The sequence below is a fragment of the Sciurus carolinensis genome, chromosome 1, assembly GCF_902686445.1.
Source record: "Sciurus carolinensis chromosome 1, mSciCar1.2, whole genome shotgun sequence".
Classification (NCBI taxonomy): domain Eukaryota; kingdom Metazoa; phylum Chordata; class Mammalia; order Rodentia; family Sciuridae; genus Sciurus; species Sciurus carolinensis.
This window is the reverse complement of record NC_062213.1, coordinates 91,884,646-91,910,552: the sequence shown is the minus strand read 5'-3', so window position 1 is coordinate 91,910,552 and position 25,907 is coordinate 91,884,646. Positions and strand designations below refer to the sequence as shown.

General features: G+C 36.9%; 1 pseudogene; it reads left to right on the top strand.

Moving 5' to 3' along the window:
- The first annotated feature begins 4,808 nt into the window (after positions 1–4,808).
- LOC124987136 (T-cell surface glycoprotein CD1a-like) lies at positions 4,809–24,809 on the top strand (annotated as a pseudogene).
- Positions 24,810–25,907: the final 1,098 nt, after the last annotated feature.

The following is a 25,907-nucleotide window of genomic DNA, read 5'->3' as shown; positions in this document are numbered from 1 at the left end:
TGATAGGGCGCAGTCAGTTGGTCTGGGTGTCCTGTCGGCAGGGAGCAGTCAGTCAATGTGAGGGCCCAAGAGGCAGGGAGTGATCAGTCAGGCTGAGGTATCCTGGAGACAGGGCTCAGTCAGTACGGGCTGGGGTCCTTCGTGGCCTGGCTGTTGTCTCAAAATGGCGGCAGCCATGTGCAACCAAACCTGCAGGTACTGTAACAGTGAACTTCCAGGCAACAGCAGGCAGCTGAAGTTTAGTTTTGCTGGGTATGAGATTCTTGGTTGGCATTCATGTTCTTTGGGAACTTGAAATATGTTGTTCCAGGTCCTTCTATCTTTTAGGGTCTGGGCTGAGAAGTGTGCTAATATCCATGTTGGTTTCCCCCTCTATGTAATCTGATACTTTTCTCTCACAATCTTTAAAATTCTACCTTTATTTTGTATGTTACAAAATACGAAAGTCACATTTTCATTATAATGTGATTGGTGTGGATCTGTTGCAATTTTGTACATTTGTTGCCCTGTAAGTCTCTTGTGTTTGATTTTCTATTTCATTCTTCAGGTTTAGGAAACTTTTTGGTATTGTTTCATTGAAAAGATTGTTCATTCCTTTGGTTTGTATATCTGTACCCCCCTCAATACCAATAATTCTTAATTTGGTCTTTTCATAATCTCCCATAATTCTTGGAGGTTCCATTCCATTCTTGATTTCTTATCGTCTTTTATCTTTGGTCAACTCTACTTTCAAGATTAAATGTTTTTTCTTCATTGTCTGAGATTCTGTTTTCCACGTGATCTAGTCTTTTGGTGATGCTTTCTACTGAGTTTTTAATTTGGTATTGTTTCCTTCATTTGTAGAATTTCTGTTCTTTTTTTTCCCTAGAATCTCTATCTCTTTATTGAAATGATCATTTTTGCTTCCTGCATTTGCTCTTTTATCTGCTTATTGAAGTGATCATTCATTGCCTGCATTTGCTCTCTTATATCCTTCTTTTCTTCATGGATCATTTTAATTATGTACATTCTGAACTCCCTTTCTGACATTTCTTCTACCATGCTGTCATCGAATTCTATTGATATAGCATCTTGGTTTCTTCCCTTGTTTTTCATACTGTTTGTATATCTTCCCCTCTATAAGTGCAGATCTAAGGCATTACAGTTTCCCCCCTATAGGCTTATAGTGTCCCTGCAGGTTTCTAATACCTCTGCTTTAAGCAAGAGATCAATATTAGCATCACCCAGTACAAACAATATGCAGCCTTAACCCAAATAGCCCCTATGAAGGTGTTAACAGTATTGTTGTAATAAACAGAGATGATGAGTTTGATTATTATCTACAGCATAAACAATAGGTTTTAATAAGGTCTACATTTTCTAATTGTGAACCAAGGGAATGGGGATGGTGGAAGATACAATATCAATGAGATAAAGATTATATAGAGGTACTAGATCACAGGAAGAGTGAATGAAAAGTAAAAACGTTGGTCGTTATCATAAGAAAAGGGAGAAAGAAACTCCAAGGAAACAGATAAATAAGAGGAAAATAGACTGAGGAAAAATATATACAAAACTACAACAAAACTGTAATATACTATTCAAACCTCCCAGTTTTCAGTAGCCTAATGCATGTAAGGCATTGATAATGAGCTTCTAGTTTCCAGCAGGTTTCCCGTGATAGGAGCTACCCACACTAAAGATAGTGGGTCCATGTCAGAGATAACCCAAGATGGTGGGAGAGGTGCCCCAATGCATTTGTAGATTGGGACCCACATGGTGAGGGGGAGGGGGTGTGTACTGAGTCCACATGGAGATCCAATGCTGAGCCCAGCTCTGTGGCTGTAGATCTGGGGGTGCAAGGCTGGGCCTGCCTGGGCCTTGGGCTGGGGCTGTAGAACCAGCAGCATGGAACTGACAACCTTTTTAACAAATGGTACTAGGAAAACTGAATGTCTGTATGTAGAAGAATAAAATTAGATTTACACAAAAGTCAGATCAAAATGGATCAAAGGGTTTGGAATTAGATCAGAAACCCTTCAATTGTTAGAAGAATATATAGGGTCAATGCTCCATCACATAGGTATAGGCACTGACTTCCTCAACAACCCCTAAAGCTCATGAAATAAAATTAAAAATCAATAAGTGGGATGCTAGCAAACTAAAAACTTTCCACACATCAAAGGAAGCAACAGAGTGACAAAAGAGCCTACAGAATGGGAGTATGTCTTTGCCAATCATAGGGGATTAATATCCAGAATATATAAAAACTCAAAAACTTAATGCAAAATCAATAACCCAAATAGTAAATGGACTAAAGAAGTAAATACATTCTTCCCAAAAGAGGAAATACAAATAGCCAACATTTCTAGCAATTAGGGAAATGCAAATCAAAACTATACCAAGATTTCATCTGACCCCAGTCAGTGTGATAATCATCAAGAAAACAAACAGTAATAAATGCTGGAGAAGATGTGGATAAAAAGGTACACTCATACATTGTTGTTGGTATTTCAAATTAGTAAAACCACTATGAAAAGCAGTGAGGAGATTCCTCAAACAACTAGACATGGGACCACTATTCCACTATTCCATTCCATGGTATTTGTTCAAAAGAACTAAAATTTGCATACCATAGTGTTTTTATAGTTCAATGTTTATAGTAGCACAATTCACAACAGTCAAATTATGGAATCAACACAGATGCCCTTCAACAGATGAATGGATTAAGAAAATGTGGTATATATGCATGATGGAGTTTTACTCAGCCATAGAGAAGAATGTGTTAATGGAATTTTCTAGTAAATGGGTGGAAATGGAGACAATCATGCTAAGTGAAATAAGTTAGACTCAGAAAACCAGGAGAGGAGAGTTTTCTCTCATATGTGGATGCTAAAACAAAATAATGGAAAGAAGGAGGCAGGGAATGAGAATGCATATCATGAAGAGAAAAGGGTACATCAGTAGAGTGATAGAAGGAGAACAAGAGGGAAAAGGGGTAGAAATGTAGAATGAATTAAACAAAAGCATGTTCCAAACATATATAAAGGTACTGAAAAGAATTTCATACATATCAAAACAAATTCAATCAAAAATAAGTAAAGGTGTGAAAGGAATATCAGTAGGAGGAGAGAGAATAGCAGGACAATAGGGGGAATGGTAAGGGGAGGGGAGGGAATGGGAAATGAAATCAAATTCATTGCATGTGTTATTTTGTCAAAATAAAACCTAATACTACATATTATTGTAATGCTCTAAAAAAATAAAGATTGTCTATTTTAAAAAACCTTAAAAACAACAAAAAAATCCCAAGTGATCCAATTTAAAGATGGACAAGGGATCTGAGTAGGCATTCACTTAAGAAACTAACTACAAATGTACAAAATATACATGAAATAATGCACAATATTATTTGTGATCAGGGAAATGCAAATCAAAACTGCAGTGAGATCTTATCACATTGAATAGCTACTACCAATAAACATTGCCAACAAGAGTGTGGAGGAAATGAACTCACAAACGCTGTGGGTGGGAATACAACTTAGTACTGTCATTATGAAGAAGAGTAGCAGTATGGAGATTCTCAAAATACTAAACAGACCTACTGTATAATTTAGCTATCTTGCTTGAATTATATATCCAGACAAAATGAAGTCAACATAGCAAAGAGACCTGCATGCTTATGTTTATTGTGACACTGAATGTTCACATAGCTAAGGTAAGGAATCACCTAGGTGCCTATCAACAGATGAGTGGGTTAAGAGATGGGGTGTACATACACAATAGGGAATTATTCAGTCATAAAGAAGAATGGAATCCTATTATTTGCTGTAAAATAAATGGAACTGGAGGACATTATGCTAAATGAAGTATATCGGACACAGAAAAACAAGTGCCACATGCTCTCTCTCTCTCTTATGTGGAAACTAAAATAAATGAATAAATAAATAAGTACAGGAACAGTGGTGCATGCCTGTTATTTCATCTACTAAGGAGACTGCACAACTTATCAAAACCATGTCTCAAATTAAAATCATAATAAGGACTGGGAATATAGTTCAGTGATAGAGCAACCATGGCTCAGTACCAAGTGCCAAAATAAATAAATAATAAAATAGATATTATTAAATATAATATAAAATAAACAAATAACAAAATTGATCTGAGTATAGACAATGATGACTAGAGTTTGAGAACTATATTTGGGGTTGGAAGTTAAAGGAAGATTGGATTTTATGAGTACATACTGTTACACATGTGTAGAACTATCACGTTAAACTAAATAAGCATAATTAGTACATGTTAATTATGAACAATTATTTAAAATAAAGTGTGTACAGACAGTACATCAGAAAATAATTTTTAAAATTCTTTTTTAGTTATGATTCATCAGGATAAATCTTGACACCATCACAAAAACAGAAATCCCAACACTCTCTGACCCAGTCCCTAGTACATCACACCTCCCCACTCTGCCACTCATCACTGTCCACTGCACCAATACATCTTCATTCCATTTACAGTTTACTTTTTAAAAAAATTCATGTCCTGTGGATGCACCTGATGCTGTAACCCACTGTACCACATCCATGCATGCATACACAAAAGTTCAGTCAGATTCATTCCACTATTGTTCCCTTATCCCAACCCTTCTTCTTCTTCTTCAATCCCTTTCATCTACTCTACTGATCTTTCCTCTATTTTGATGAAATTCCCTCTCACCCTAAGTTTCCTTTTTGCTCTCTCTTTCTTTTTTGAGAAAACAAATTTTAAATATAGTTTTTATTTTCATAAGTTAACTATCTCTGGTATCTTGTTATAATAACAGGATGTTGACTAACACAGAAAACTGGTACCAAGAAGTGGGGATCATTGTTGCAACTATAGAAGATGATGTGAAACTGCTTTATAGGAGGAATTTGAAAAAGGTAGAGGAACCAGGTTAGAGAAAGCCTAGAATGCTATAAGTGGAGCTTAATGGGAAAATCCGTGGAGAGTTCAGAGTAAGAGAAGGCTGATAGAATTGTGGACAGCTATGTTATGCGGATGAGTGTTGAGATGGAAATGAGATCCACTTGTGAATTGGACTAGCAATAATCCTTGTAATACTATGGCAAAGATTAGTGTGCATTTCATCCATTCCCTGAATTTTGTAGGAAACTGAACTTAAAGGTTATGAGCTAGTTTACTAAGCAGAGGAAATTTCAAGGCAGCAAAGAATTCAAGCAGTGACATGGGTATTACTGACTGCTTTTGCCAAATTTGCAGTAGGAGTCAGAAACAAAATGGTGCAAAGCAGAAGGAAAATTTGGCACCCTGACCAGAAAAGAAATAGGTGTAAAGATGGGTACAGTTGCTAACACCTCTAAAAGAAGCCAAGCGTCTAGGCATGGTGGCACGTGTCCATAGTACCAGCTACTTAGGAGGCTGATGCAGGAGGATAGCTTGAGTCTAGGATTTCAGGACAAGCCTGGGCAGAATAGGGAGACTCCCTCTGTTAGAAAAGAAAAGCAAATGACAAATGGAAGTCAAGTGCTTTGCACTGGGACAACAGGAAGGATGCCTCAAGGACATCTTGGGAATCTTCAGGGCCACCTCACTTGTCACAGTTCAAAAGTGCAGAAATCAAAATTTGTTCCAAAAATTTCCAAGAGCAGTCATTTGAGAAAATATTCCAGTGACTCTATCCTGTCCAGGCTCCTAGATTAACATGAGCTTCATCTTTTAAAGGAAGAATTAAATTCCATCCCCCTCGAAGGTGAGAGTATCAAAGAATGTTTAAAACCATCACATCGCAGTTAGTGAAATACAAACAGAAATTGTTCAATGAAGCATCTAGGACAGCTCTTCCAGGAGGAAATGTGATACACCATGTTTACAGCATTTAATCCTTGTTCTTCACCTTTATGCTTAGAACTTGAACTTAAAATATTCAAGAAAAAATAGCTGGTTGGTGATTAAAATAACCTTGATTCTCTGTATGTAGAGAGCCTTTCTCTAGATTTCTCATAGTACTAGTGAAATCACTATTTTTAAAACACTTATTTATTTGGGGTTGGATATGTGTTTCCCATAATGAAATGCAATTCCAAAATGATAAACATTTTTATTGCTTGAGCATGTTGTACTGCAGATGTTCTGCACCTAAGTTCTCATATGAAATAGCTCCTGTGGATAAACTCAGAAATGTAGTGAGTGTCAACCTTGAAAAACCCCTTTTAAGAAATTTTGTGAGGCCTTGTACAACTTAAATAAAATAGGGCTGTAGAAAAATCAAGTTCAGGGAGAGGGAGATAAGTGTGGAAAGAATGAGGAGAGAAATCTAGGTTTAGCAGAAGGGTGTGGAAGGCAGTTAAATATCATAAGTCAGTGGAAGATAAAGGAAGACATCAAGGAAGGAAATTAGTGCAAGGGGAGAATCATGCAGACTTCACTTTGAGGTAGCATAAAGTTTGAAATAAAGTTAACCTCCCTTACCCAAATATTTTCAGAATTGATGCAAAAAATAGGGAATGAAAAGGAGAGGAAAATAGTGTAACTGAATGTAAAGGGTTCACTTCTTGGTGAGTGAGAAGTCAATGAACATGGCCAGAAGATAAAGAAAAAAGAAAAATTTATTACCTGAAGTGACTAAGGAGAGTATCATAATTATCTGAAAATTGATGAACAAAGTAAGCATAAGAATTTTTAAAATCCTCTTCATATCCACTTTAGGGGCATGCATATTCCATGCATATTTTAGGATGCATATTTCTGAACATGCTCAGTTAAGAGTCATAGTCCAAGAAGAAAATGTAGATGATACATTCCTGAGCCTGATCAGCTCAAGGTCACAGAGCACATAGTAAAAGTTTCAAATGGTGAACAGGAATGTTTCTTGGCATGTCCAGTTCAGGGTCAGAAAGATGCAGAACAGGAACGTCTGTGCATGCACTTCTGTGCATGTTCAGTTCAGTAATTGTGATGAGCCAAGTTTTCTCTAGGAATCTTAAAGATAAACTTAAGAATGGTTCTATGTTCTTGGAGTTCATGGCTGGTTCTTTGCAAGTTTCTTCAAAAAGTTTTAACTGAAACAAAACAAAGGAGACTTTGAAGGTACATCAATGTAAGAATTTGCCCCTAAAGGTGCCTTATTACTTAGTGGTTTACAATAGGTAAAGAGAAATGACACTGGGCTGATCAGGCAAAAGATTTCTCAGTCTGAGGAGAAAGAAGGTGGATGTGGTTAGAGAATTCTGAGTAGGAGTAGGATAGAAGTAAGGGTAGGCAGAAAAAGGCGAACCAGGAGAGGGAAAAGAAACTAACTTTCACTCTAAGAAGTTCCATGAACTCCTTTATCTTACTTCTCAACCCGATTTTCCTTGACATAAATTACTAACAAGCCATTGAATCTTAGAGTATTGATACAAAAACCTGAAACCTTGTCCCCAATGTTGATCCAATAATGAGGACAAAGTTTTGAGAAAAAGAAAAAAAATGTATTATTGCTTGGCTAGCATAGGAGAACACAGTGGACTTCTGTTCCAGAGATTGTGATTCTAACTGCCAGGGAACAGTGGACTTTAAAAGAGGGGATAGAAATGCTGGACTCCAGGTTTACCCTGACAGGAGTCATAATTATTTGTAGCCTTGAGAGGTAGCAATTCATAGATCCACATGTTTCATACCTGCAATCTAGATTTCTTTATTCCTGTGGTTCATGAACCAAGAGGACAGGTAACTCAATTTAGGATTGGAAGAAGGTTAATCTTATTTTGGCTATGTATTAGATGTGGGAAGATAGGGAGAAGAGGAAAGAAAAAATTTTAGTCTTAAAGTAAACCTCAGTGGCACAAGAGCAAGTGATATATTCAAAGGATGAAGTATAATCCTGTTACAGCATTTTTAATCTAGTTAATTAACACCTGCATACATTGTTAACTGACATGACATATTTCTTTAGACTAGACAAAGCAAATAAAAATATTGTTAGAGACCTGTGATATTGGTTCATTCAAAATGTTATTAACTACATAATGTCACCATAGAGATCCTAAAAGAGCCAGACCACTGTGAATACCCCATGCTCAATGATTAAGATAATTGAGCTCACAAGGTGGACATCTCCCAACACACTTCTCCTTTTTTAATTAAAAAATTGTTTATATATATATATTTACATATACATATGACAGTAGATTTTATATATATATATATATATATATGTATATATATATACACTTCAAAGTCACATCCCTAGGGATCCACCTCTCCCAGTCACACCCTATCAATCTACAGTTACCACTCAGTTAATCCCTATCTGGGGATTTATTCACTGATTGGATTAAGGATCTCATAATGCAACAATTTCAACTCCATACTTTCTTCCATGAGGACTTTGGAGATACTTCATATCTAAACTATGACAAGGGAAGGATAGAGGGAGTAGATTATAAAGATAAATGAAACAGAATTCAATGTTTCTTCCCCTCAACTTTCCTCTAGTAGGTTGGATCCTGATCACTAATGCTTCAAGTAGCAGCTTGTGCTTGCGTCAGAGTCCTGCTGCGGACCTGCAGCTTCCCAGTCCACTCCACCTCTGAGTGTGCACTCAGCTATGGTGAAAGAAAGACAAGATCTGAAGGAGGAGAGAGGAAAGGATGGAGACCATTGGGAGCTGCCTCAGGATGTTGAGAGCTGGGGGAGCTGAGGAAGAGCAAGACTTTTGGAAAAAGTCAAGAGATAAAATAGATGGAGAAGTGACCAGGACCAGAAAGTGAATATCTTTGAGAGAGGAGATGGTTATACATATCACTGATAGCTGTGTGCTCCCTGGTCACAGGAAAACCTGAGCAACAACTAGGATGAGTGAAATATATGTCAAATAGAACTCAACCAGGCAGGGTGTCCCAGCTATCCTGGGTACATCCAGGACTCTTCCTTTTGTCACAAGACCTTTCCTCAGGATTCCTCTTCTTGAATCATTGTTGCTTAGGCTGAAAGCATGCTGTCTTGCAAAGGAAACTATCAGGAATGCACTCTGGAAAGCAGTATGGAGATTCCTTGTATGTACAATGACTGGAAAGAACTAAATATTAGATAATAGCACTTATGGCTATGAAGTTTTTCATTATTTTCTGTGCTTTCGTCTGTTCCCATCCATGTGTTCTCTTCCCCACTCTGCTTCTCTCTCCTTCCTTCTCCCTCTCTCATGTTTTCACTGCCATTCTTCACTTAGTTTGTATCTAAGCTCTGAGGACCTCATCTCTGTTCTCTTACCCCTGTCCATTCAGTCTAACCCAGCTCCTTCCTCCTTGACTGACTATCCAATCCTAGCACATTAATTTATCACATGGCCCTTGGAATTCTCAGTGTAAAGACAGAACACAGAGTTATGTGGCTGTTTCTGTCAAGATGGCCACTACATAGCCTAAAAAAACATGCCAGTAGAAAACACTCAGAAATGTGAGATTATATTTGAAACTATTTTAAATGCAGGGCTGCATTTACAATGAAATAAGAGAAGTCCTCTTGAAGAATAAAGCAAAGAAAAAAATGTAAAATTAGAGAGGATAGGTTCTGACACCAGAGTACACAAGATATTGTTATGCCCAATTTCCCCAGGATTTGGGCTATTGTGGTCTGTTGGATCTGAACTTAATTCATATGTCTGGGTAAAGAAGTTCAAAGTTGGAATGAAGGCTTTTTTCATACCATCAGTTCTTTGACAGAATAAACTAGAAAAACCTTCGCCCAATTATCTAGGGAAGGATGCTCATCTATCATGTCATTGGTGGGTGGTGTTTGGCTTTGCTTTTTCTTTTCTCATTCTGAGAATGACAAATCCCTGCTCTGAGTTTAGAGTTTAGATATCTCTGTATACAAATAGACATCCTACAGAATGAGAGAGACTCTTTGTCACATGCATCTCAGATATGGGGTTAATTTTCAGGATACACAAATAACGCAAAAAGCTTAAAACAAAAACAAAACAAAACAAAACAATAAATTAGTTGGCAAAGGAATTGAACAAAGTATGAATGATCAACAAATATAAGAAAAATGTTTGACAATTCAGAAATTAGAGAAATGCAAAAAACTACATTGAGATTTCATCTCACTCCAGTCAGAATGGCAATTATCAAGAATACAAGTAACAACAAATGTTGGGAATACTTCAGGGAAAAGGGAACACTCATACACTGCTGGTGAGCCTGCAAATTGGCTCAAACCTCCTGGAAAGCAGTATGGAGATTCCTCAGAAAACTTGCACTAAAATCACCAATTGACCCAGTTATTCCACACCTGAGCATATGTCCAAAAGATTTAAAATCAGCATACTACAGTGACACATCCACAGCAATACTTCTAGCAGCACAGTTCATAGTAGTTAAGCTATGGAACCAACCTAGGTATCCTACAACAGATGAATGGATAAAGAAAATGTAATACATACACACAATGGAATATTACTCAGGAATAAAAAAAAAATAACTGTCAATTTTCAGTAAATGGATGGCTCTGGAGATTGTCATACTAAGGGAAATAAACCAATCCCCAAAAAAACCACATAAAAAATTACCTAAGTGAACCCCACCCTTATGCCCATCCACAAGAATAGGGTCCTAATTAGGATAAGATATGTCTGATGCTTATATAATTTTGTGAAAATGGATTCTACTGCCCTGTATAACTATGAAAAACCAATAAAGTAAAATTTAATAAACAGTGAAGAAAAGAGAAAAATACCTACATGCATAATCCTGGAATAAAAGTGCAATTGAATTAAAAAGTAATTACAGATTTGTAATATTTCTGTGAAATTTAAAGCAAATTTGATCAAGAGAACCCACTCAAACAAGTTATGAAGGATACCCCTACTAAAAGGTTTTCCTGATACTAGGCCACAGTTCAAATCTGGAGGACAGAAGTTGAAATAACTTCTTATTAATAGAAGTTGTTAGACGAAATAAATAGTTTGGTTCCCCTAAAACATCAGAGATGAGAAATTATATTTGAAATATTTTACATTATAAAAGGAAATGATATAACAAAAATAAATATTATTTAAAAAATAAAATACTAGGCATATTCCATGCTTGTGTGATTATGTCAAAATGAATTGCAATAGTATGTATAACTATAATGCACTAATAAAAACAAAACATTTCAGGCCATATTTTTCAAGATAATTATTTCTTAATAATAACCCTTATTGTCATAATTTAAAATTAAAAACTTTGATTATCAAAAAGAAAAAAATCATTGTAAAATATTTTTAAATTAGAAGATTTTTCAATACAATGTAGAGATAAAGAGCAATTGGAAATAAGAAAGAAATTAAAAATATGAAGATTTCTGTGAAATACTTTATAACTGCAACAGAAATTTTGTAATGGAAAAGAACATGTAATGGGAAGTGGGTATATAAAATGGAATTGTGGCTTAGAATTTTCCAGAAATAATAAAATAATAAATTTTTGGATTCAGGAAAGACAAAAATTCTAAAGTAGAATTATGAAAAATAAGCTTCATTTTTAATAGAGAAGAAAGCAACAAAGAAATGTATGTGACCCTGAATATAGAACATTTTTTAAGCATTTTCTTAGTTGTCAGTGGACCTTTATTTTACTTATTTATATGTCATGCTAAGAATCAAACCCAATGCCTCACACATGCAGGACAAGTGCTCTACCACTGCACTACAACCTCAGCTCAAAATACAACATTTTAAATCCAAGATTCAGGTATTTCTTAAATATGCATTCAATTTATGTCTTCTAAATACCAAGGGCTGAACTCAGCAGCACAAATGGAATAATAGAAACTCAAACACTAGAAAAAACACATTTAAAACATAAATAAAGCGTGTCAGAGGAAGCACAGGGAGAAGACTGAACTTCATTAAATATGTTATTTATATTTTTACCTAATTTTTATCCCACTTATTGTTACTGTGTTTCCCAATTTCTAGCTAAATTTTCCTCTTCCCTTCATTTTTTATTACTTTTAGTTAATATGTTATTCCTCCCTCTATACAGCCAACATCTGCTACCTATCTCCTGCCTCTCCTATGTATACTTTTATTTAATATTTCAAACTTTTTCTTGCCTTTCTACCTTATTTTCTCTTTATGTATGAAATTGTAATCCCACTATCTATTAGAATTGTATGGTTTATATAATTCCTACCCCATTCAGGTTGTTGTGAGTATTAATTACAGTGGACAGTGCAGTAAACACCTGTTGTTTAGTGCCTGATCCAGTTCAGTTTTGCTTTGTTGGTACTGTGGCAAAATTCTGACCCCAATATTACTATACTGGTGGCAATTAGTGTTATAGATATCACAGTAGACACTGGATACTTATCTTTGGACTATATATATTTTGCTAACATTGACTCAATTCCTGATTCCCCCTTCCTCTATGAGATGCTAGAAAGTGATTGAGATCACTTCAAGATTGCAGAATAGATACCCTCTGGGTGTGTAATACCCACAACTCGGTCAAGTAACAGCAAATCTCACCCCCACATGATCTGGCTCCACTTGAACCTCAACAATATTTCGACACATAGAATTGGAGAGACAACAACCCTAAACCAATAGTGAGGCTCAAAAGAAAAACAACCAGAAGGGTTCCTCAGGTCCCACTCTTGAACATCTCCTTATGCATCAAAAACAGAGAGAAGTCCCAGAACAAAAGCGAACTACACACAAAAAGGGTGTGTGTGTATAAGAGAAGAGGGAATCCATTTCATTTGATGTGGAAAGCCCCAGACTTCTGAAAACATAAGAAAACAGGCAAACAAATCGCAGCCAGAATTCACAATTCCCTAACAAAGTATTCCACACATATAAATGTGGATGAAATTCCAGAGAAATATTTAAAAAACTATTAAAGTTCTCAGTGAACTAAATGAAGATCTAAGAATCTGAGAGAGAATGCATAGGAGAAAAGAGATCATTTCAAAAAAGAAATGAAGATACTGAAAATAAATCAGTCAGAACATGTGGAAACAAAAGAGTGAATCAAATTAGAAATTCACTTGAAAGCATCACCAAGAGATTATAATTAATAGAAAATACAACTTTGAAGTCAGAATTTCAGACATTGGAGACAGGGCATATGACTTTGAATACTCAGTATGCAACAAAGGGGGGGAAATGCCAAGATAAGAATATACAAGAATTCTAGGAGAACATCAAGAGTACGTACCTGAGAGTCACTGGGATAGATGAGAACAATGCTAAAGGCATTGAGAACATTTCCAATGAGATAGTAACAGAAAAGTTTTCCTTATCAGAAATGAGATAGATGTTGACATACAGGATGCATCTAGCACACCAGAGTAGATCAGAATAGAATCGCTCCAATACAAATCATAATCAAAATGGCTTAACATATAAATTAAGGAAAAATATTAAAGGTTGTAAGAGAAAAATGTCAGTCCACATCTAGAGGAAAATCAATGAGACTCACTTCTGATTTTTAAATCAGACTCTAAAATCAATGGGAGCCTAGAGAGGGATATTCCAAGCTCTACAAGGAAATGAGTGCTAGCCAAGATTTTTATTTCCATCAAAGTTGTCTTTCAAAATGAATGGGGAAAGGAAAATTTTCTGCGACAAGGATAAACTAAAAAGTTTCACGACTACTGAGTCAGCATTACAAAAGATACCCAGAGATATCCCCAAAACAAATCCAAAGTACCCAAATAGATGAAAATGAATAGAAGAGTAACAAACTAAATTAAACTCAAAACAGAATTTAATATGGCAGATGTATGAAATGGCGGGAAATTGCAAGCACATGTACCTAATAACAATGAACGTCAGTGGTCCAAACTTCCTGATTAAAACACAGACATTAACACAATGGATCAAAAAATAAGATCTAACTATATGTTGCTCGCAAAGGTGCACACAGACTGGAGGTAGGATGGGAAAAGTATTATGAAAATGGAGTCCCTGAACAAGCAGAAGTAGCTATTTTTATATCTGACAAATCAGATTCCAAGCCAAAGTTAATCAGAGGAGAAAAAGAAAGCCACTATATACTGGCAAATGGTACAATCTAATAAGAAGATAATGATAGCAAAAATATGTGCCCCAAAAGTCATTCTACTTAATAATATTAAAATATTTCTTGACACTGAATCTCAAGCAGAACTAAACACAATATTAGTAGGTGATTTAAGTAGACTCCTATCTCCTACAGACAGGTCATTCAAACATAAAATCAATAAAGTTATTTCTGACCTATATAATACCATGAATCCAAAGGTCCTAAGAGTCATCTTCAGAATATTTCACCTGCAAATGAATGAATTTGCTTCTCAGTGGCTCATGGAACCTTTTTCAAAATAGACCATGTTCTAGGTCACAATATAAGTCTTAGTAAACACAAAAAATTGATATATTCCCATGTATCCTATCAAATAATAATGGAATGAAACTAGGAATCAACAACTAGAAAAACAATAGAAACCACATAAACACATGAAGTTTGAACAATGCTCTTTGAAATAATGAATCAGAATGAAAAGAGAAGAAATTGAGAAATTCTGAGAAAAAAATGAAAACAGTGATACAACACATCAAAAATATCTGAGACTATTAAATTTTCTAAGAGGAAAACTTAGTGTACTGAGATTCCATGTTTAAAAAAAAAATTCGAAGAAATCACTTATACTAAACCTCAAGGTTTTAGAAAAGGAAGAACTAATGAATTCCAAAATCAGTAGAAGACAAGGAATTATAATGTTCAGAACTGAAATGGATGAAATTTATAATAAAAAGAACTCAAGATCAAAGCAACAAAGAATTAGTTCTTCAAAAAATTGAATGAGATTGATAAACCCTTCATCAAACTAAAAAAAAAAAAATGAGAGCAGACCAAACTAAACAAAATTAGACATAAAAAGGAGATATTAACATAGGCACCTCTGAAATCCACAGGATTACTGGAAACTATTTTGAAAGTATATACTCCAATAAATTGCAAAATGTAGAAGACAGTGAAAAATTTCTAAACACATATGACCCCTATAAGCTGAACCAGGAAGATATAGAAAATCTTAAAAAAAACCAATATGAAGTAATGAAATTGAAACAGCAATTAAATTCCTTCCAACAATGAAAAACCCAGGACCAGATTAGATTGATTGTCATCTGAATTCTACCATACATTTAAAAAAGGACAAACACCGATTTCCTCAAATTATTTCATGAATTAGAAAGGGAGGAAACACTCCCAAATTAATTCTATGAAGTCAGTATAACCCTGATACCAAAGCCAGATAAAGACACATCTAGGAAAGAAAACTATTGAACAATATCTCTGATGAATATGCATGCAAAAATCCTTAATAAAATATTAGTAAACCTCATTCAAAATCACATTAAGTAGGTAATACATGAGAATAAGTAGATGTAGGGTTGGTTCACCATACAAAACACAATACACAAATCAATAAATATGTGAACATACATAACATACACCAAAAAAATGTAATTTGCTGCATAAATAGAATTAAGGGCAAGAATCATACGATCACCTCAATAGATGCAGAAAAGGACTTTGGTGGAAAATCAGCACCCATTCATGTTAAAAGTCCTGGAGAAACTAGGGATGGAAGAAACTTGCCCCAACAGTATGAAGGCTATATATGACAAAGCCAAAACCAAAGTCACATTGAATGAAGAAAAACTGAAAGTATTTTTTCTAAAACCATGAGCAAGATAAGGATGTCCAGTCTCACCAATTCCATTTAATTTAGTTTTCAGAAGTTTATCTAGAGTAATGAAGCAAGAGAAGTAAATTAAAGGGATACAAATAGAAAAAGAAAAAAAAATCTGTTTACTGACAACATTATCTCATATCTAGAACCACCCCTCCCCCCAAAAAAAATCCACAAGAAGACTTCTAGAAGTGATAAATGAATTCAGCAAAGTAGCAGGATACAAGATCAACATTCATAAATCAGTAGCTTTCCTATACTCTAACAGTGACACTGCTGAGAAAGAGATTAGGAAAACCATCTCATTCAAAACAACCTCAAAAATTAAAATGAAATACTTGGGAATTACTCTAACCAAGGAGATGAAAGATCTCTATGATAAAAATTATAGAGCACTGAAGAAAGTAATTGAAGGAGACTTTAGAAGATGGAAAGACCTTCCAGGTTCTTGGATAGGCAGAATGAATAGGGTCAAAATGGCCATACTGTGAAAAGTAGTATACACATTCAATGCAATTTTCATCAAAATAAATAATAAATGATGTTCTTTACAGAACTATAAAAAATCATCCCTAAATTCAATTGCAAAACTAAGAGATCCAGATTAGCCAAAGCAATCCTGAGCCAGAAGACAGATACAGGAGACACCTGATAAACACTTTGTTCTTTGCAGTCCTTTTGATTGTCCTAATAGTGGTTGATTTCTTCGGATCACATAAATACCAATCTTCTGATGACCAGGAGTGTATGATTTCTGCCTGGTTTGGTTTGGCCAGTTTGTATTAATGCCAATATTTCAAGGGAATAGTTAATATTGTTCTTAGCTATGAGGAACCCTCTTTTCTTTCCATAAGTTCCATGTGCAAGTCCTCTCATGAAAGCTTAGATGTTTACCTTTTTTTTCTCTGAACAGTCTGAGAAGTGTTTTTTTTTTTTTTTTTGTACCAGGGGTTGAACCCAGAAGTGCTCAACCACTGGTCCATATCCTCAGTCCTTTATGTATTTTCATTTTAAGACCGGGTCTCACTAAGTTGCTTTAGGGCCTTGTTATTTTGCTGAGTCTGCTTTTAACTTACAATTCTCCTGCCTCAGCCTCCCAAACTGCTGGGATTACAACTGAGAAGCTCTTGTTGGAACAATTAGATGAACTTTCTGGGATGATGTTCCTGTTGTTTTAAGTACCTGTTGTTTTGACCACAGTGTATCCAGCTGTTCAGTGACCATTGTCCACAAAGCTGTTGCCATTACTGAAGATATTCCAGTCTGGCTCAGTGATAGGCTATTCAAGAATATCTAACTTGCTAAACAGTCTCCAAGATCTCTAAGCAGTCACATCGTATTGTTATTTTCTACCAGCAACGAGGTTGCCAGATGTAGGGTGGACACAGTTTCTTTTAAAGTTCACATTTGTCTCATCTAATAGGATGACTTGGCATCACCTCATCCTCTCAGCAGTCAGCCAATACCACCACTGTTTTAGTAGGACCAGCAGTTGGTGAGAAACATAGTAATGTGTTTTCCTGGAGAGAACTTTTCAGTCTTTTGTAGTAAATCACCAGTGGCGTCATCACCCAAAGGTGCGTGGGAGCATCTTTTTGCTGTGAGATCAAGTTGCTTTGATAAATAGGCCATGGGTACCCATGTGTCTCTCAATGTCTGAGGAGAAATGTAAGGACCGTGGCTTGTTTGTCATGCACATATAGTGTGAACTTCTTTTATGAGTCAGGCAGATCTAGGGAGAGGGTATCATGACCTTTAACTTCTCAAATGCAGCTTTGCATTCTGGAGTCAAAATTGAAGATTCTACTTCAATTCCTTCTGGCCTGAATCAGGGTTTTGGCTATTAGTCCAAAATTTGGGATCCCTGACATTCTCAGGAATCCACATAAGTGTCTTTGTTTCCTGGGTTCTTTAAGGGTCAAGATAGCCTGCTTCTGATCTGACATCTAATTTTAAATTCCTTGACTAATATGGAATCTCAGACAAGTGACTTCTTTACCAATTCTTAGTGGACACATTTTAACCAAAAGAGGTGATACAGTTTAATATAGAATAGTGTTTGAACAGCAGTGTTCATAGTTGGGGCTAGCTGTAGATCGATCATTCACATACTGCAAAAGGATTTTGGGCCAACTCTAACTCCCTGAAGCTCTTTTGCTAGTCTTTTATTAAACAGACTAAGAAAGTTTTAAATCCCTAAGGTAGGGCAGTCCAGAAGCACTGGGTAGTTACTTTGACACTGGGTGATTATTACTAAAAAAGGAAGTAGTAACTTGGACTCCCTTTGCAGTGGGATACAAAAGAAAATAACTTTAAATCTAGTACTGTGAAATAGGAATAAATACCTGTCACTTCAGTCAGCAGGGTGTATAGATTTGGCACTATACACTGAAGATAATGAATAATATTTGTAGCTCTCAAGTCTTCCACAGATCAATACTCATTAGGGTGAGGTTTCTTAATAGCAGGATTGGAGTGTTGTAGGGGATCTACAAAGCCAACTTGATCCATGTTTTAAAAATTTATCTAGAAGAGTCTGGATCTTTATCAAGGCCTCTCTCTTAAGGAGGATATTTTTCTTCCTGATGCAGGTTACCTCCTCTTCAAGTAAAATCTTGGTTGAGATAACATTGATAGCCATTCCCAGGGTCTCTTTAGTCCATGAAGTATTTTTTATATTTTTGACAGACCTCCAGCAGAGTGTGGTTGGTTTCCTTTTTCTGAATGTCCAGTGAAACTGGAACTGGAGTTGTTGATTTTTTTGTGAGCTTATCTGTGCATTTAATTTACACAAGAAATCTCATCCTAGAAGAAGGATAAGATAATCTGGCATGTAAAAACAACAGCATCTTATGCCTCAATCTTTGCTTTCCCAGATTGCATTCAAGGGGTTGGAACACAAGGTGTTGTTGAGTCTGACTTGTCACTCTTATCTTTCTTACAATGCCATCAGTACTAAATGTGTCCCCCACTGTCCAGTTGTACCTAGAGGATATTTGGGGGCCTTTTTCATACAGTAGGTGTATTGATTTTCACTGAAGGGGGTTCCTTCCCATTCTTTTATTTAGGTTTCCTTGAAGATCACTTTGCAGGGGCTGCCAACAAAACATGGGTTAACTTTAATGTTTGCTTCTTTCAGACATTGTATACCTTAAAGGCAATATGAACTAACAGAGGGGTTTACGTGAATTGCTCCCTTCACCTGCTAAAGCTTTCTCCTTATGTCTGGGGCACTCCATACAATAAAGCTCACATTGACCATACAGAAATTTTAGGGTCCTCTTTTTACAGAAGCCAACAGTACCAAGGGGCAAGTGGCTACAAACATGGGCATTTCTGGAAGCCCTTGTACCTTTTTATCTCTGTGGCCAGCAGGCAGGCCACAATCCAGAAGTGTTCTCTGGCAGGCAAAATAACTTAGTGCGCATGAGATGGTGGAGTGTGCTCCACTCTGTGGAGTTATGCCAGCCTCAGATTATACCTACTGTACTGGTGGGGGTGGGGACGCTTTGTCCCAGGTGCTGAGGCCAGACAGGTGGCTTCTGTTTATCTCTATGTGGGCATGATCCTTGCTATGTATCATGTGTGGTACAACTGTAGCAAAGGACAGCTGTAAAGGGCCTTTAGTTTATGTGTTTGTGTATGTTTGTGTGTGTGGGTGTGTGTGTGTGCCCACATATAGTTGTTTATCCTTCCAGTTCCTCTGTGCATTTAGGTTGATGGGATACTGTCATAGCAGAATTATTCTGCCTCAGTAGCAGGTGTTCCCTGGCCAAGTAAATTGTCCTGTCAGATATCAAAAGGTGAGATTCTTTTCCCTAAGTCAATCTACTTAACCACACCTTCCCCACCCCTAGTCAAAGGAAGGCAGGGCAGAAGCAGTCTTTTCACCCATTTCTTTACAGCCCAGGCAGCTTTTCTGGCATTTCCCCCCTAGCCCAGGGTTGGTGTCCCTGACCCCAAACCGGATGATCTGTGGCTGCCTGGGTTGGGACTGAGAAGTAATGCTGAGCTTGCCAGCATTAGTTTGATAGAATTTAAACCTGTTTCAATGTTTTCTTCTAGTGTCCTGCTGTTTTTTCATTTTTATTTTTTTGTACCATCAACTTAGTTCTGGGCCATTTAGACTCATGTAACTGCATAAATATTTGCATGTATAGAATTTCTTATTTATCTGATCTTTGACAGACCTACTCCAGCTAAAAATTGTGTAATAATTCAGGATACCATTCAATGTCCAGGTTGTGTTAGACTAACATATCATCAGCCTATAGATATATGTAGCCCATCTATCCAAGGTATTTCCCAAAATACCACCAACAGGGATGGCCTATGTTTAAAGGGACGCTAAGAGATACCAAAACACACAAAAATGGAAACAGATGGGATCCCCCAAACAAAACTGAAAAAAGAGGGAACTTTAAAAATATAGACAGGTAAGTTTTCAGGTGGGAGTGAATCCCCTGGGTTTCTCACTCCTATTCAATCATGATTCTTATATCAACTATGCTACTGATATTCCCATATAGGTAACTCAGGTGTTCTCGTGAAGGGGAACCAGAAGTTCTCATGGAAGGGAAACAGATGTGTGGAACCAAGGGTTTCAATAGGCACAATGGGTGAGCTTACCAAATGGCCAAGGTGTCATGACTTTGTTGAATTCTGTTTCCTTTTTTCTCAAAGTACATCAATTGGTCAAATGATCCATCCCATTCAAGGAGAGAAAGTGGGAGTTCCCTAAAGTAAAAGGAGTCTCTGCAGCTGCTGGGATGGTCTCTCAGTCCCTCCCTTTACTTACAGAACCAGATCCTGTGGTTCAACCTATGGCAAGCTCATTCTATCTCCAGCAGACGGCCTCAACAACCCACCAGTCACTTTGTATCCTCAGCATAGATGGAGGAACATTAAGGGTGATAAAAGGCCAGAATTTGGGTACACTCAAGTTCCATGTGGGGTGCCAAATTTGATACCAAAAACTTTGTCCTCAGTACTGATTAAATAATGAGGACAAAGTTTTGAGATAAGGAAAAATGTTTTATTGCTTTGTTAGCAAAGGAAAATACACAGTGGACTCCTGTCCTATAGATTGTGATTCCAACTGCCAGAGGGAACAATGCAATTTTAAGGGGATACAAAGGCTACACTCCAGTTGTGTCCTGCCAGGAGTCAAAATTCATTTGTAGCCTTCAGTGATAGACATTTCTTAGATTCACAGGTGCCAGACTTGGAGTCTGGGTTTCTTCATTCCTGTGTTCCATGAGCTGATGGACAGATAACTCAGTCTAGGACAGGAAGAAGGTTAATCTTGCTTCCTCCATTGTTAGGGAGGGGAAAAGTGGGAAGAGGAAGGGGGGAACATTTAAAAATAAGCTACAGTGGCAGAGCAACAAGGGTTATATTTAAAGAAAAAAGTGGACCCCTGTTATACATTCACCCTAATTCATTATATTCCCATCTTTTCTTACCATATGTCCTTTTGTCACAAGGGAGTGGGAGCTGATGATCCAAACCTTAGTTCTTGTATTCTGATGAAAGAAAACCATGTAAGAGAATTTTATTATAAGTCAAGGGAAAGTGGAAGTGAAGTGAGAGAAGGGTGAAAAAAGAGTAAGTCTCAAGCAGAGAAGACTCTCAGGAAGAGTCAATTCTGAGCGGAGAACAATAATGGAAACAATGCTATTTCCAAATTCATCACTGTCTCATGGTTTTCTTGAGAAATGGGGTCCTCCAGCAACCTTCACCAAGCAGGTGCTAAACTCCTCTTTCACCTTGTATGGAGGAGTTTTTGGCCTTAGTTTGTTTTCTCTGGAACTGTCATGGCGGTCATCCTATTTAGGGGGGCTTCATCTACAAGTCAGTCCTATATTAAAATGGCTACTGGGGTTAGCAACCAATCAGAAGTTACCTTACTGCACTGCACCACTAAAGATTCCCCCCTTCTGAGATAGAAGGAGACACCTGGAGCCATGAAACCTAGTTTAATTTTGATCTTCACAGCTCCTGTCAAGAGATACTCCCATAAATCCTTCTTGATTTATTCCCCCTTTATCTCCTTTTACTTCTGTTTGCTAATCCTCGAGGTTTGTGAGCCAGTGTTTTGCTCCAGGTTATCTGCTACTCATCTGCCTTGGCAAAAACTTAAAGAATATTTATTTACATTTTCAAATGTCTTTCCAAACAAAGGGTGTGTTCACTTATATTTACATACGTAAGATATTCCCATATGCAACTATATATATAAAATATTTGTACTTTGAAAGACATAGTCAAATCTGCCAATAGTGTCTAACTTTTAATTAAAATAATTATAGATACTTGGAATTTTGTTGTTCTGTACTTGTCTGATTCCCACTTTCTTTGTAATAAGTATTCTTTCAGAGAAAAACAGCAAATGACCAATAAAATTTTCTTTAAAGTTAAACCTAAAAGGTTCCTTCTATCTTCTTTCCTTTTTTATATACTCTCTGCCATGGCATTCAATTATATCATTTTTACTCCAAATTCTATATTTACTTAAGTTTTAGAATATTTGATAGAATATGTGAATTTTTAAAAATAATCTTAAGACTGAAAAAAACTTAAAGAAAACTTTATTTTTTATGATGAATTTATTTTATAGTTTTAAAATTTTTTATTTCTTTATTTTTACAGACTGCATTTTGATTTGTTGTACACAAATGGGGTACAACTTTTTGTTTCTTTGATTGTAGACAATGTAGATTCATACCATTTGTGTAATTACACATGGACATAGGGTAATAATGTCTGTCTCAGTTCACTATCTTTCCTTCCCCCAACCCTCCTGCCCCATTCCCCTCTACACAATCCAAAGTGCCTTCATTCTTTTCTTACCCCCCAACCACACCCACCCCATTATGTATCATCATTCACTTATTAGAGAAAACATTCGACCTTGGGTTTTTTCAGATTGGCTTATTTTTCTTTATGGCTGAGTAGTATTCCACTGTGTATATATATCAGTTTCTTTATCCACTCATCAATTGAAGGCATCTAGGTTGGTTCCACAATCTGGCTATTGTGAATTGAGCAGCTATGAACATTGATGTGGCTGTATCTCTGTAGTGTGCTGATTTTAAGTCCTTTGGGTATAGGCCAAGGAGTGGGATAGCTGGGTCAAATGGTGGTTCCATTCCAAGTTTTCTAAGGAGTCTCCACACTACTTTCCAGAGTGGCTGGACTAATTTGAAGTCCCACCAGCAATGTATGAGTGTACCTTTTTCCCCACATCCTCTCCAACACATATTGTTGCTTGTATTATTGATAATTGCCATTCTAATTGGAATTAGATGAAATCTTAGAGTGATTTTAATCTGCATTTCTCTAATTAGTAGAAATGTTGAAACACTTTTTCATGTATTTGTTGATTGCCTATATATCTTTTTCCTTAGCCTATTTATTGATTGGGTTCTTTGTATTTTTGATGTAAAGTTTTTTAAGTTCTTAATAAATTGTGGAGGTTAATGCTCTATCTGAAGTGTGTGTGGTAAAGATTTTCTCCCACTCTGTAGGCTCTCTTTTCACATTATTGATTGTTTCCTTTGCTGAGAAAAAGATTTTTAGTTTGAATCCAACTTATTTATTGATTCCTGCTTTCATTTCTTGTGCTCCGGGAGTCTTGTTAAGGAAGTCAGTTCCCAAACCAACTTGATGAAGATTTGGGCTTGCTTTTCCTTCTGTTTGGTGCAGGGTCCTTGGTCTAATTCCGAGATCCTTGATCCATTTTGAGTTGTGCAGGGTGAGAGATAGGGGTTTAATTTCATTCTGTTGCATATGGATTTCCAGTTTTGCCAACACCATTTGTTGAAGAGGTTATCTTTTCTTCATTGTATGTTTTTGGCACCTTTGTCTAATATGAGATAACTGTGCTCATGTGGGTTTGTCTCTGAGTCCTCTATTCTGTACCAATGGCCTACCTGTCTATTTCGGTGTCAATACCATGCTGTTTTTTTACTATTGCTCTGTAGTAGAGTTTAAGGTCTGGTGAAAACTTTTAAGACTTACTTAAAGTAAATGTGTGAACTTCCTGTGCATTTCACTCCTCATTACTACTACTTGGCACCTTTCCTTTCACATAATTCCTATTACTTTTGAACAATTTCCTCTTCTTCACGTTATTCATCTCTTCTTTTACCTCTGACTCCTACCAGTTCCTCTTTCTGTGAACCTCTGATCAAACCACACTTGATTTCATTCCTGTAACCCCAAAACTTTTCCCTTCAGCTCTTAGTGTATTTTGTTTCCACTCACTTTCTTTTCTCCCTTTTCCTCTAAGTTTTTACTTCTCTTCCCCAGATCCCTTTGAGATGCAGATGGCAGGGGAGGACTCTGGGGAGGACTTCATAAACTTTCTGCAGATAGCTATTAAAGTATCTCATTTCCTGAGCTTTAAGAATAAATCATGTTTACCATCTTCAAAATGTGGATGTAGGGCCCCAGAATCTCTGCAGACTCTTCAATCAGAACATAGGCATCGTCAACAAAGCACAAAAGCTCCTCACTGACACCTGCCCACATTTTGCCTTAAGTCTTCTTGATGCAGGGAAGTTTCATCTCCAGAGACAAGGTCAGTCCTATACCCTGTCTTTGAGATTTTCTATTCTGAAATTATGCCCTCCCACTTAAATTTGAGGATAAGAAGGACACAAGAGGGAGAAGAGGATAATGAGTGACATTTCCAGAAATTGGAAAAATGCATGTATCTAAGCTGATGTGGAAAGCTGAATTCTAAGGACTTAGAGGGATCCTTGTCTGAATAATTTTTACAGTAAGCCCTGAGGCTGTCCAGTGGCCCCCATCCTGTGCCTGGCCATCTGCTGCTGGTGTGCCATGTGTCTTGATTCTACCCAAAGCCTGTGTGGGTGATGTGGATGTGGAGTGAGCAGGAGCAGCAGGGCACTCAGAGAGGTGACATCCTGCCCAATGCTGAAGGGACGTGGTATCTCCGAGCAACCCTGGATGTGGCAGCTGAGGAGGCAGCTGGCCTGGCCTGCAGGGTGAAGCACAGCAGCCTAGGAGGGCAGGACCTTGTCCTCTACTGGGGTGGTAAGGGCTGGGATCCAGGCTGGAGATGGAGGGAGGTGGTCCTCTAGCAGAGCATGGGGCCAGATAAAAAATAAATGTATCCCAGTTTTAGTTTTCACACATTGTTTAAACTTTGTTCAAATCCCACTCATGACAGAAATAAATCCTTACCTCTGGGTGATAAACAAACAGAGCAAAATAAAATTTAAAATTTAGGGATTCCAGACCCCCAAAGAAGACACATATGCTAATCCAAGGAATGGAAGTGTTAAAAATGAAAAGGGAGTAGATGCAGGAGGATGTTGTGGGCTAGATGAAGGATTCATCTCTGAACAAGGCCCTAAGCAATTCAGTGAGACCCTGTCTCTAAATAAAATGCAAAATAGGGTGGGGACAGTGGGACGCAGTGGAGATCCCCCATATTTCAACTGTGCTTAGCTAACTGTCCTCCTCAGTCCCTATACTCTGTGATAGTTGTGTAAGTTCTTTCCCCCTTTTAATTTTTAGAAACTTGAAAACAAGAAACATGTCTTTTAAATATTGTATCTCTGGTCAAGTATCTGTTCTTAAGTAACATGTTATCAATAAAACTCTGTGTTGAATTTATGCCACATGTGTAATCTTTTAAAATTCTCTTTCTGACATCTCTGTTGTAGTTCAAATATTTGATGCTCCTCTTCTTAAACGTCTTATCACTTGGCTAAGAGACTTCATGCTTTCCTAGTTCTATAGCCTCTAAAAAGAAAAACAATTTTGTCCCTTATCACTTTTGTTATTCAAATATAGGGAACTATTAGAGTGAAACTATTGTTCCAAGGATACTAAACGAAAATTAGGGCAGAGTGTAGGATCTTGACATTCAAAGTGGTATAGGGTCAAGCAGCAGATTGTCACATTGGAGCTTAGTAGAAACATAGACTCTGAGGTCTGATTTCAGACTTGCTGAATTATAATTTGTGTTTTAGGAAAGTCAGAAGGAAGTTAACTGGTGCATTAAAACTTGAGTGGCACCTGATGGAGGTGGTACCTGGTACACATGTGTCACTAAAGAGACAGGGATCATAAAAGGAGACTGAGTGTTGCTCCACAGGGTTGATGTAGGGTAGAGTAAGTAACATATATATACAGTACATTTTCATTATTTTTAGTTGGTATGTTTTATACAC